Below are 13358 nucleotides of genomic sequence, written 5' to 3'. Positions count from 1 at the left end.
AGAGAAATGTTGGAAAGAGAAGTGCCCAAAAGGAGCAGAAGAGAAAGGCAGGCGGGGTCCACCCTCACCAAGGCATTGAGGGGAAGCTACAGCTCATCCCTGGGGAAATGAAGCCTGGCTGTTGGGAATGTTTCCCAAGAGAACGTGCACAGCTTTGCTGCAAATTCCCACTCAAACCCTTCCTCAAATGGCTAAATAATCTGAAGCGCTTTGCTATGTAGTTTTCATTCCATATAATATTTGCTCTGCCTGCCTGTCCCAGACAGCTAAGTTTAACCCGATAGAGACATTCTTCTTGCGGAATTCAAGTTAATGGAATCCCATAACTCATGAGACCATGTGTCGACTGTTCCACTGTAACTCTGCTTATGCCTAATTCAGCGGCTGTCACCCAGCATGTTCTCCCCCACTCTCCCCACCCCCGACCCTGGGCCCAGGTTCAGTGGGGCCCTTGGTGGGCACTGATGTGAATTAGATGTGAGCCATACTCCTCAAAGAGCTCAGAGCTGTATGAGGTAGGAAGAGAAGCTACCATGCAAGGCCAAAAAGAGTAAGGCTGAGTGAGAGCTGGAGCCCAAGAGGGTTAACTGAGGGGCCAGAAAGATTCTCCAGTGTCAAAACACGTTCATGACATTTGTTTATTAAGATAGGAAAACAAATTTAGATGTATGAAAAAAAAAAAGCACTTCTTAGTACAGGTGGTAACAGAAAGACCCAGAACATTCAGGTGAATACAGAGCCTTTTATCTAGCTACAAGTTGTTGGTTAAGAGCTAAAGAGCATCTATTTTGGGGCATTTGGGTTGTTTCCAAAGCTTAGCTATTGTAAATAGTGCTGCTATAAACATAGGGGTGCAGGTGCTCTTTGGAATTAATGTTTCTGTGTCCTTTGGGTAAATGCCTAGGAGTGGAATTGCTGGATCATAAGGAAGCTCTATCTTTAGTAGGTTGAGGAATCTCCATAGTGGTTGGACCAGTTTGCACTCCCACCAGCAATGCAGGAGAGTTCCATTTTCTCCACATCCTCGCCAACATTTGTTGTTGCTAGTTTTTTTAATATGTGCCATTCTTACTGGTGTGAGATGGTTTCTCATTGTAGTTTTGATTTGCATTTCCTTGATTGCAAGTGAATAGATGACTGGATCAAGAAGATGTGGTACATATACAAAATGGAATATTACTCAACATTCAAAAAAGATAAACACATGCAATTTGCAGCAACATGGATGGAGCTGGAAGGGAACCATGCTGAGCAAAATAAGCCAGAAAGAAAAAGAAAAATACTGGATGGTCTCACTCATAGCAGGAATCTAAAAAACCTAAATAAGAGATCAGGAAAAAGAATAACTATACAAAGGAAAAAATCAAAATGAACAAACAACTATGAACCAGAGACACACTAGAGGGGGGGGCGTTGGGAAAGCTGGGAATGGGGTCGAAATAAGGGGGTTGCAATTGTATGGGGACTATAAAAATAATATTAAAAAAGTTAAAGAGCAGCCATTTGGGACTAATGTCAATGTTCCTACTGACAGAGGAGGTGGAAAAATACAAAGAACTTGGTGAGCCCTGGGGCACCCATTATTTGCTATGTGATTTGCCACATCTCTGGACCTAAGCTTCCTCATCATCAAAAGGGGGACAATAACGTCTGCCTTGCCTGTCTCACTAGGTTGCCTGTGAGACACAAATAAGACAATGTCTGTAGTCAGAGCCACTATGTACGGTTGGGCAGGTTGTTTACTGAACAAATGTGCTTGGTGAGTAGAAGCACATTTCATTTAACTAATGACATCATACAACTGTTCAATCCAGACAGTTCTCTTTCAGATTCGCCAAAGGGACCCTGACAACCAGAGATTCTGTCTGCAAAGACCAGATCACAAGTGTGTGAGGTATGAATGGGAAGGGCCGCTGGCATGCCCTGACTGGCTTGGACCTTGCTCAGAGATGTCTCTCTGCAAGAAAAACAGAGGGAGGGCCTCCCAGGTGGCGCAGCGGTTGAGTGCTGGGTTGCGAAGCTGCCCGCGGCTGCGACGCCGGTTCGATCCCCGGCTGCTCCCCGGCCACCAGAGGAGGGTCCCACATGGCGCGCAGACCTCTCCTGCCGCCCGCTGCTCCCCTCAGCAGTGTACTTCGGTCCTTCTGCCTGCTCTGCTCCCTGCTCTGACTGGTGGATTCTCTCACCCTCCCGCGCTTCTGACTGTACCCAGTGCATGTATAAACAAAACAAACAAACAAACAAACAAACTAAATAAATAAAAAAACATGCCTCTATTAAAAAAAGAAAAACAGAGGGAAAGGAGAAGGGGAGCTGGATCTGGAACCGAAGTCGTTGTTCCCCCACTCCTATAGGTGGAGGGAAAGCCAGGGCAGAAAATGTACCAGCAATGCATCTCTTTATTGAGTGCCGGGTCCTCAGTAGGAGTAACCATCCCAGGGGCAGACCCCTGCTTCTCCTGGGGGAGGGGGTTGCGATGACCTGGGAGAAACTACCGAGGTAGGTAATGGCTGCAAGAAAAGCAGGAGCTAGAGAAAAAGAGGTTTGTCCCCCTGCATTTCCCCTCTCCCTCTATCCCAGCATGGCTGACCTCTGGGCTTGCTCCCCTTCCCACTTTGTTGGCCCCATCCTGAGCCTCCTCTCAGCCCCTGGATAGGGTGAGCCAGAACCTCCACTATTCCAGAAGGTGGAGGGCTCTCACCAGCTCGGTCCCCTAATGGTTGGTCCCAGATTTCTTCTCCACTCCTCATTCCTTGGCTATGCCCCACACATCTCATAACTTTGTGGGCCACACCTGGGTTCTCACCCTATACCCCACCTGCAGTGGGACCACAGCCCTTCCAGGACCTGCCCACTGAGCTGTTCATTTGTTGGGAGTACCCTTACACAGCAAGCATGAATTCCAGTTCACCAACTCAGGTCCAACAGAAGACGAGCTGTCTCTATTCTTGCTCCTCCTTTTCTATTGCAACCCTCTGGGTTGCTGTACAGATGACCTTTGTCCCCTTGCAGGGTCCTTACTGATCTCTTGTCTAGTCCTGTGCTGCTTCGGGGGAAGCAGGGTGATTCTTGTTCTTCATCCTGATGCATGGGCTGGCTCTGCAAGGCTGTCTAAGATGTGGTTGCTAGAACATTCCATGAAGTGTTCCCCTTCCCTGGGATCTTGCCACTTCCCAGGGCTCTCCGTAAGAGGACCCAGGTCCCCTCTGCTCTCAGGTCCTTCAAAGCTCTCTGGGTCCTTCTCTGAAACCACCACTGGCTGTGCTCTTGCTGCTCCAGATACTCTCCCCAGCCTCCCACTCCCACTGCATTTCCCACTCTGAGAGATGACTTATTGCTCTTGCCCATTAGTCTTTTCCAAATTTTGGCTCTATTGATTGATTCACTATTAGTTCGCTCAAACCAGGCTCTATTCAAATCACATGGACAGAGAGTAGAAAGGACGGATGACTCCCATAAAGGAATCTGGGGTGCTAGTCCTATTAAGAGAGCGAAGAGATCATGAGCCATCATAAAAATAAGCCTCCACACAACTCAAGAGAGAACCACATTGCCCACAGCCCATAATCCAAGCTACACTTGAATAGCTGGAGTTCAGGGAACATCCACATCATTCCATCAGTTGCAAAACTTTTGTGCTAGTAAGGTATTTAAGTAAGGAATTTTACTAAGAAAGCAGTTATGGGGTTCATAGCACCATGAACCATGAGGACATTTGTCAGTCGCCTCTCAGGACCCAGTAACCCCCGCCAGCAGCAGGTTTGAGGACAGTGACTCAGGAAAAGGCTCTCCACACCAGGGATGAAGTCAGTGAGCACATTCTCTCCTCCTGCCCACTGGGATTGGTCCAGGGATGAGCATATGACCTGAGCTAGTTGAGTGAGAGCCAATCTCAGGGCTTCTGCCATTAATGCTAAGACTGTCTACTTCTTTGGCAGAAAATGAATGCGGAAGTGGGACCTCTGGGCAGCCGTGTTGGGAACACAGGGAGGGGACCCTGAGTGTGAGGCTGCCGTAGCAGAAGCAGCAGGTGTGCAGGAGGGAGGGAATTAGGGAAGGAAGAAAAACACTGAGCTCTTAATGACACTGTTGAACTCTAGACCAAATGTCACCTCAAGCCAGATGTGGCTGTGGATCTTTCAGTTATGTGAGTCCAGCTTCACTTTACTTCTCCTGTCCATTTGGGTTAGGCTTTCTGTTACTTGCAACCCAAAGCATTCCTTTCTTTTTTTTCATGTGGATAATAATATTTTTATTTTTTATTTTTTTTATTTTATTTTTATATTCCCCATACAATTGCACCCCCTTATTTTGACCACATTCCCAGCTTTCACTGCCCCCTCCCCCATAGTGTGTCTCTAGTTCATAGTTGTTTGTTCATTTTGATTTTTTCCTTCGTATAGTTATTCTTTTTCCTGGTCCCTTATTTAGGTTTCCTAGATTCCTGCTATTAGTGAGACCATCCAGTATTTTTCTTTTTCTTTCTGGCTTATTTTGCTGAGCATGATCCCTTCCAGCTCCATCCATGTTGCTGCAAATTGCATGTGTTTATCTTTTTTGATTGCTGAGTAATATTCCATGGTGTATATGTACCACATCTTCTTGATCCAGTCATCTATTTTTGGGCATTTGAGCAACCCAAAGATTCTAACTGATTCACTCAAAACATTTTTGAGTTGCTTCCAAGTCTGGACAGCTCTTAAAAGTATTTTCATACAGATGTGCTTACTCCAAGTGTCACAAGTGATAAAAGGTAGAGGGCTGTGCCCCTCAGAGTGCCTGGTGGGGCAGCAGGCATGGGGGTGACAGATTTCTCTTGAGACATCCAGGGCTTCTGGGCATCTGGGAGGATGCTTGAAATCCAGAGCTCTTTTAAGGTTTTGTAACTTGACAAGAGGATTAGGGTTGCTCATCTGGACAGCCATGTGCCTACCCCTCTAGGCACCCTGTACATGGAGTGTCTGGGCACAGATAGGGAGGAGAGCAGGAGAGAGCGTAGATGTGAGCACTGAATTACTTGATTCTTGAATTTCCCCGTCCTCATGGCCACATGTCTCATTTAGCCCTATGGGGAATTGTAAGGAGTCATGTGTACCCTGGGTTGACAGCTCAGAATGGGACTGGGGTCTTTTCATCAAGAGACTGCTTCAGGGCCTCCCCGGTGGTGCAGCGGTTGAGCGCTGGGTTGTGAGGCTGCCCGCAGCCTCTGTGGCGCCGGTTCGATCCCCGGCTGCTCCCAGGCCACAGAAGGAGGGCCCCGCATGGCGCGCAGACCTCTCCTGCCGCCCGCTGCTCCCATCAGCAGTGTACTTCGGTCCTTCTGCCTGCTCTTGCTCCCCGCTCTGGCTCTGGTGAATTCTCTCACCCTCTCGCGCTTCTGACTGTACCCAGTGCTTGTATAAACAAAACAAACAAACAAGCAAACAAACAAATAAATAAATAAATAAAACATGCCTCTAAAAAAAAAAAAGAGAGAGACTGCCTCATATAAGGCCAACTTTAAACCTGGTGCAGTGCATGCTGGGACACACTGCCCAGACCCTCTTTAGGACAGAAGAACTGGTACTCTCCACCCTGGGAGGTATTGGTGCTGATGGATCACACTTAGCTAAAGGGATCAGCCTCACCTAGGACCACACTCCTTCCCAGGGATAAGCCTGCATCCTAGGACTAGAGCCAGGGTGGAGTTGAGGGCAACTCCTCAGTGCATTCCAGTTGCAAGCTCCCCACGGGGTTGACTGAGACCTTTTAGGACTGCATTTCAATTAAAATCTGCCTCTGCCCACTTCCCTCACACCCCAGTATCCTGTCTGCAAAACTATCTCTAAGTCTCTTTGGGGACCCAACCCAATAAATGACATCAAGGGAGGTAGTGGTTGTCTGTGTGGCATGATATTAGAGCCTGCTCTGAATGATTTCTTTGTCTGGATTGATGATAATCATGCAAGGAGAGGAAATGTGGTTGAAAGATAACTTGTTTGTGTTTTATTTAAACAAAGTTTTTGTTGTCATTGTTATACACTAACTATGGAAAAACTGGGAAACTCAGGATAGCCCGATTCATTGATTAATACCTCCAGTCTCTCCATAAGGATCTATGATGGTTCCTTGTGATTTGAATGAAAAAATATGGATTCAGTGTCACCTCAATAAAAAAGAATACAATTAAAAAAAAAGAAAATCTGTCCCAAGTCCTTTCTATATACTAGGCTGGTGGTGCTCTCAACACCCCCTTGTAGCAGAGACAACGGCAGCTCGGAGCTTTGCGGTGATGCACAGAGTGACCCAAAGGGCAAAGAGCAGGGTGGGCAGACTCCATAGCTTCTGAGTCCACACTCTTGCGTTTTCCTTACCATGTCCCAGACTAACAAATTGATATGGGAGTTTCCCACAGAGGGCTTGGCAGGGGGGCAGGTATGGAAGAAAGTACCTAAGCAAGGAGACCAAAGCCTTCCCTCTGTTCCTGGCTCTGCATTTATTTACTGGGTGCCCTTGGACAAGTATTTTTTCCTATCAGCGCCTCACTTGTGACCCACCAGCACGCCCAGGCAGGAGAAATGAATAGGATTAGCGAGCGCAGTGGCACTGGATGCCTGCAGGGGGCATTACTGAGAAGGGGGGAAAAAAACAAAAGAGGCTGGGAATTGGAACGCCCTTCCAAATAGACAATATTCCCACTGTAGACCCCCACTGGCCTCCCAGGGGCTCTGGGGGTGGGTGATCCTGAGGCTGCAGGAGACTCCAGCAAAGCCAGAATCATGTCAGGGTGAAGCCCGGAGCTGGAACCTTGTGCATCTGTGTAAAAGGCTTCATTTATCTTTCTTAGTTCTCTTTGGCCAAGGGAGAAGACAGGAGAATGTTTTACTTTCTTTTTTTTCAAAGAAAATTTTCCATTGTGGAAATGGCATGTGTTTATTTTTAAAAATCCAGCCACAGGGATATGTAACTTCTGAGGGAGGGAGGCAGCTCAGGAGCCAACACTGTCCCTCCTGTGCTGAAGTCAGTTCTCGGTTTATTTGGCCACTGGATTCTTCCCTCCTTGCCCTCTCTTCTCTTAACAGAACAGAATCCTTGCTCATGCAGAGAAGGAGAATAGCAAAATGGGGGACTGAAATCCAGGGAAGGAGAATAGCACCACAATAACTGCGGCTGCCATTGATTGATTGTTGACTGTGCGCCAGGCACTGGGCTAGGCACTTTACACATTGAGGGCACCCAACAACCCTGGGAAATAGGGATCGTTATCCCTATTTACAAAGCAGAAAATGGAGTTTCAGAGAAATAGTTTTCAGCTCAAAGCGATGAAGTGAGAGTTACACATGACCCCCAAAATAGTCTCATGACTGAATCAGAAATGTAGAGCTCTGTGCTCACTACTGGAGGCAAAAGCCTTCTGGTTGGGAGAAGGAACCGTGCCCAAGAGGCAGGAAATTTCCCAAAACCCAGCCCTCCTCCATCAGAGCTCCTCCTTTGTGGGGAGATGACAGGACCAGTCAGCTCCCTAAAGCAGGTGCCTTCTTCCATCAGACCCACAGAGGTTCATTTCCCGCCACTTGGCCTCAGGCCCTCCCTCTGGAAAATGCCTTCATGGGTAGAAGAGGACTGAAGAGGAGGCTCTGGAGAAGGGACTGGAAGAGAAGCATTGCTGAGTGTCACAGGGTGTACCCTGGGCACGTTTCCCAGTGGGGCATGATGACTGAGGCAGGGGAACCCAGAGCCCATCTGGTTACCCACCCTGCCTTCCAAACACTGTGATCCTGAGTGAAGCACATGGCCTCTCTCTAGCTCAGTTTCCACATTTGCTAAATGGAATATAGGAATATCTATGGTTTTGAGCATTTCATCATGGAGATGATGTATATAAAGCACTTAGAACAGTCCCCAGTACATGGTAAATGTTCAACAAAAATAAGTTGTTGTTATTCACAAGAATTAACTGGTTTTCACCAAGGAGACAAACATAAACAAATAGTCACAGATCTATACAGTTAAAGTATAAATGGTCAGGCATGAGATGCAGCGCTTTTTATGATTGCTGTCCCTCCCCAAGTTTTTCTAACCCCTGGAGGCACTTGGAATTCTCAAAAGGACCTGATGGGATTATGGGCCTTGAGTCTTTCCATTCCAGAAGGTTCTACTACAATTCTGAAGTTCTATGGGGTGCCACCTGGAACACTCCTCTCCAGGTTCAGCTTGGATTTATCCAGCTAAGACAAAAAACAATACCTGGCATTCTAGAAGAATTTGCTCCTCCCCCACCCTCCCTTTTTTTTAATGATTCTTTCTTGGTTCTTCTAGATCCGTGTTTAGAAGACCCAGACCAGGCAAGTTAAGCCTTAGGGTCTTCACCATGACCATGATCCATCATGTGATCACCTCCTTCAGCAGCGATATCATTTCCACGAGCATCACTACCTCTCTGTTCTCGTCAGCACCAATACATCACCAGGCCCCCCTCATCACAGCTGCTGTCTTTGCCTCTATCACTTTCATCTCTACTATCATCACCACCAGACTCCTCCTCATATGATTGTCTTTATACATCCTTGATCACCTTCTGCTCAGGGACAGTGAAAACCCGAGAGTAAATGAGAGGAACTCAAGTCAACTACCTTAAGGAAAAAAAAAGAGATGGGAATTTAAAGTTCACACACACACACACATACACACACACAAATTGGAAAGTGTAAGACCCTGCCCAGGGGCAAATACCATTTCTTATCTCTGCTTCTCTCTGCTCTTCATATAATTCTCTCCTTCTATAAGCAAGCCCTATCCATATAAACTTCAGGAGTTTAAATCCTGGCTGTGTAGTGGCCTCCAAACAAAAGAATTTCCATCTCCAATATTGAGACTGAAAAATCCCAAGGAAGTCCCCTGATTGGTTCAATGTGCTCACCCTTTGTGCCAACATAATGTCTAGAAATGTGTGTCCCTGTGATTGGCCCTGCTTGTGCTGTGTTGAATAGAGACCCGCAACGGGAAGAAACTTAGTCAAAGGGGAGGGGGGGGCTTGCCCTAGTTTTTATTCACATTCACCCATCCCATTAACCACCACGTTCGCCAGCATCTATCTCGACCATACTACCTCCACCACCTCCATCTTCACTGCCGCCGCCATTACTACCACGCCCACCAGCGGCAGCAGCACATCCATCATCCTTCTGCCTGAGAAGTGCAATGTGCCTAGCCCAGAACTTCACATTTGGGAGCCTCAACAAATCTGAGTTTGATGAAGTCTCCAGCCAGTCAGGAATTTTCCATCTCTGGGAAACAAAGAAGTTGAAATATTCAAGAAACTGGACTACTCATCGCTGGCCATAGAATAGGAGGAACGTGGGAGGCTGTGGGGAAAGAATCCAGCACCTGGGCGGCACTGGCCCCAATCCTTGGGCCAGCCGAGTTGCACAGCTGCCTTGCCCAGCCTACAGGGGGAGCTGCTCCTCCAAATGTGTGACGCTCCTGTATCAGCCCATCTAGGTTCGCAGCCTGCCAGAGTCCTGAGCACACATGACCCCTCCCCCAGGGGTTGGAGCTTGCTTTTGGCTCCAAGCCTCCTGTTCCTGCTCCATCCCTGAGCAAACATGTGTTTCCAGATGTTGTCTCAAAGCCTTATAAAGCCAAGGGAAGACTCCAGTTAATGTAGCTACAGCACACCAAACTGTGGGCCGCAAGCTAAGAATGCATCATTCAAGGAAAGCAAGACCCTTCATTCCTGATGGGCAAGAAGGGTGCACAGTCATTCCCCCCACCTCCAACTTCAGAAATTAACTCAACAAAGCAACAACCTTTAGGAAAAAGAGAAAGGAATAAAAGGCCTTGGTAATGAGGTTTACAGGAATAGTTGTTCCAGGCAGTTCTGCTTCCACAGCTACTGCTGGGGAAAAAACTAGAGGGAGCAAGGCTCGGTGGGGAGGCCAAAATCTCCTCTGAATTCACTGGCTATGCGCCACAGTTCAGACACTGGACTGCACTTGCACCTGGGGGTTGTGGGGTGTCTGCCAGGGAAAGACTTGACCCAGATCTGGCTCTGCCACTAATATGCTGTGTGACTTTGGACTCACTCTGACCTCTCTGTGCTTAGTTTCTGCAGGTGTCATTTACCAAGGGAGTCTTCGAGGATTAATGAAGTTTCTTCTGGGCGAAGGGCGGGGTTACTCCCGACTCCAAACCAGGAGAGCGGCTCCTAACATGAGGCTAGAAGTCTGAGTTCAAGAGTTCGGGTGAGAGTGGGGGTGGGGGATGAAGGAAGCTGGGGCTGGGGATGGGAGGACAGGAAGAGACACAACACCATAGCTTGCAATTCCCAGATGCTGGTAAACAGGGATCTGCTTCAGTAAACTAATTGTGCTGGTCATTACCCGTCTGTCATCAACCAAAAACATCTGTCTATTAACCCGCAGTTGCCTGCCTCTCCAAGCGCTCCCACGCGTCAGGGAGCGCTACAGCCCTGGGCTTCTTCCCTGGCACATGCTTGCGGTACCTTCCACCATCTCTGCTCTGAGGCCCAGATTCCAAGCCTGGTTTCCACCACTGACAGCTCAGAGCGTCTGTGTCTCACTCTCACTCCTCAACTGATTGTTCTGCCTCCAACACCCTGCAAGTGGGGCCCTAATGGATGCGTTTGCTCGTGCTTTCTGACGTCTGGCTGCAGCATAACCACCACCGTCATCGCTCCTGGATTTTGTACTTTGCTCAAGCCTCGCACACACCATCTCTTTTGAGGTTCCCAGAGTGCCTCTGAGGAGGAATGAATATTCTCCTGCCTTGGCCAGAAGGCTGACATCCAGAGAGGTGAAGACACTAAGTGAAAGGCTCACGGTTTTGCAGATGGAGAGGGGAAGATTCAGTTTCTGCATTTCAGCACGGTGCTTTCTTTCAACTTTACCCGAATCAGCAAAATGGTTTCTACCCAAGTACTAACCTCAGTAAGTTGATAATGGCCTCGTGCTTTGAGACGCCTAAGAGGGGAGTGTGTGTGTGTGTGTGTGTGTGTTTGCTAGTTCATTAGTAATGTCAGACTATGATGTGGGAATCTGTGCCAAACGTGATCAGAACATGCCACCAGGGAAGGAGACGTGCAGGGCGCAGATGGTTGGAGCTGTTGGGGCTTGGGAGGTCATCATCCCTGGCAGGGATGGACCACAAAAGTTCAGAACTTTTGCCTTTTTCTTCCAGATCTCTCCTCTGTATGTACCCTGCCAGCTCCAGGGCCCTGCTTAGGACTCACTTCTTCCAGGAAGCCTTCCTATACCTTCAAGGCAACATCAAGTCTCCACCCACGTCTCCTTCTCCAATCCCGCGTCAGGACTATCTACTTGTCTGTTTGGGTCTCGGCTGATGCTGCCTGGCACCGCTGCTCTTTTCTCTGCATATGTGGGTACCAACAGAGGCTCCCGTGAGACATGACTTGGGGTTTTGCTTGCACCTGGAGCTCAACGTAAGTGTGGACGGACTGATGGATCCATGACCCATGCTATCCTCTCCGCTGCAGGAACACAAGGGAGATCTGGGCTCTTGTTTCATCTCTGTCATGTGTCCTGTCCTGCAGTGATGGCAGTGATGGCGGGAGCCGAGGACTGAGGGCACTTAGCGTGCATCATTGCTTCCAGCCCTCGCAGTGGCCCTAGGAGAGAGAAATTTTTCACCCCTTATTTCAGAATAAGAAAAACTAAGTACAGAGAAGCTAGAGAGTTCGCCCAAGGTTACACACCTAGGAGACAGTGGAGCCGGCACTTGCACCCACTGAGAACAGCCTGCAAGTGATCTGAAAATGAGTCCCAGGCTGTGCATGCCTGACCTTGAATTGGGGCCAGGTAGGAGACTTCTGCTGAGTTATTCTTGAGCCATCTGACACTGGAGGGGCATGGGCTGTTTTGGGCCTCTAGCTGTTCCTGAAGAGGCACCAGGAGCAAGCTGGGCCGGGAGAGTCTGGTCACTACACTAACAGTTGGTCATGGCCTTCACTAATCACAAGGCTCCCCAAATCCTGCCTCAGGCAACGTGGTAGACAGGTCCACTAGCCCGCCTAGCAGGTGTTCTTCCCAGACTGGGGTACATAGATACATCTGTGGCTTCCAATAAAGCACATGTCCTGGAACCAGGTTTTTGGGTAGTTCCCTCCCATGCACCTGGGTTTGACCCTATGACTTGTTTTGGCCAATGGGATTGAGCAATTTCACACAAGCAGAGGTCACATGTGAGCACTTGCCGTGGGGGCTTGTTCTTTTGGAACTCTCCCTTTCAAAGTCAGTCACCGTGCTCTAAAGCAGCTCAGGATAGACTAGGGGGTGAGTAGCCCCTGGAGGATGGGACGTCATCTAGAAGATTCCAGCCCAGCTAAACCCCCATAATGCTGCTCCTGATTGTCCTCGGCCGCACAACTTGAAGCTGAAGACCAGCTCATTTATTATTGTGAGAAAAAGTTAATCATTATGTTTGAGCCACTGATTTTTGGGTCAATTTGTGGTGCGGGTGTCTGTGACTGGACGCTGTCCCTGTTTACTGCCATGAAGGCTCCTAGAAGTGGTCACAGTCCTGGCCATTCGGAAGAGTGTACATGTTCCTGTACACAAGTCTGGACCAGAGCAGACTGTACACATATGTCAGCACACACCCTCTCCCTTCTGGGAATATGCATGGATGTACCATACACACACACACACACACACAAACGCGCACGCACACACACACACACACTTGCTGGGAGTGGCACGGAACCAGCCCACGTGCACTGTGGCAGAGCCCTGGTCATCCACCACATGGGCACTTCTCCCCACGTGCCGCCTATATGCGTGGAGATGCTCAAGAGCTCGTGTGCATCAAACACAAAGTAGAAAAAGGCAAGTACACATAGCGAGACCCTACAGAGATGGCAGCTGGGGTTCATACTCCCCACACACATGTACACAATCGCTTTTAACCCCAAACCAGAAGCACCCACACTCCTCCAGCCCTTTGCCTGCCACAGAGGATCCCCCAGCGTTTTCATCCTTGGAGACTCAGCTTGGCTATGCTCTCTACTTACTGAGATAGTTTGTTTTGGCCCCAGTTAACAAGGCTCCGGGGCCTCCTGGGCAGGCTGGTCCTTCCCCACACATCTGCAGCCCCTGCCCTGCCACCCCCAGTCCCCATCTCCTGTTCTTCAGAGTTGCTGTCAGTGAACTGATTGGCACGGCTGTCTGGGAAGGAAGCAGGGACTCGGGAAAAGGTGTCTCCAGAAGTCTGTTCTGCAGGTTCAAGCAGGTGCTTCGGGCTGGAGACCCAAAGCACTCTTCCCGGGGATGCTGCGTGCTGCTGTCCTCTGACCTGGAGCAAACAAATTTAATTTTAGAAGCTGTACCAACGAAGGCAAGGCT

General features: G+C 48.8%; 1 long non-coding RNA gene across 1 annotated transcript; it reads left to right on the top strand.

Moving 5' to 3' along the window:
* Positions 1-8980: 8980 nt before the first annotated feature.
* Positions 8981-12411, top strand: LOC119233839 (uncharacterized). Its single transcript, XR_005122487.2, has 4 exons — positions 8981-9822; positions 10085-10223; positions 10404-10928; positions 11179-12411. It is a non-coding gene; the product is annotated as an uncharacterized LOC119233839 (long non-coding RNA).
* Positions 12412-13358: the final 947 nt, after the last annotated feature.

This window comes from Talpa occidentalis, unplaced genomic scaffold, assembly GCF_014898055.3.
Source record: "Talpa occidentalis isolate TD23 unplaced genomic scaffold, MPIMG_talOcc4v2.1 talOcc4.8, whole genome shotgun sequence".
In the NCBI taxonomy this organism is placed as follows: domain Eukaryota; kingdom Metazoa; phylum Chordata; class Mammalia; order Eulipotyphla; family Talpidae; genus Talpa; species Talpa occidentalis.
This window is presented reverse-complemented; position numbering and strand designations above follow the sequence as displayed.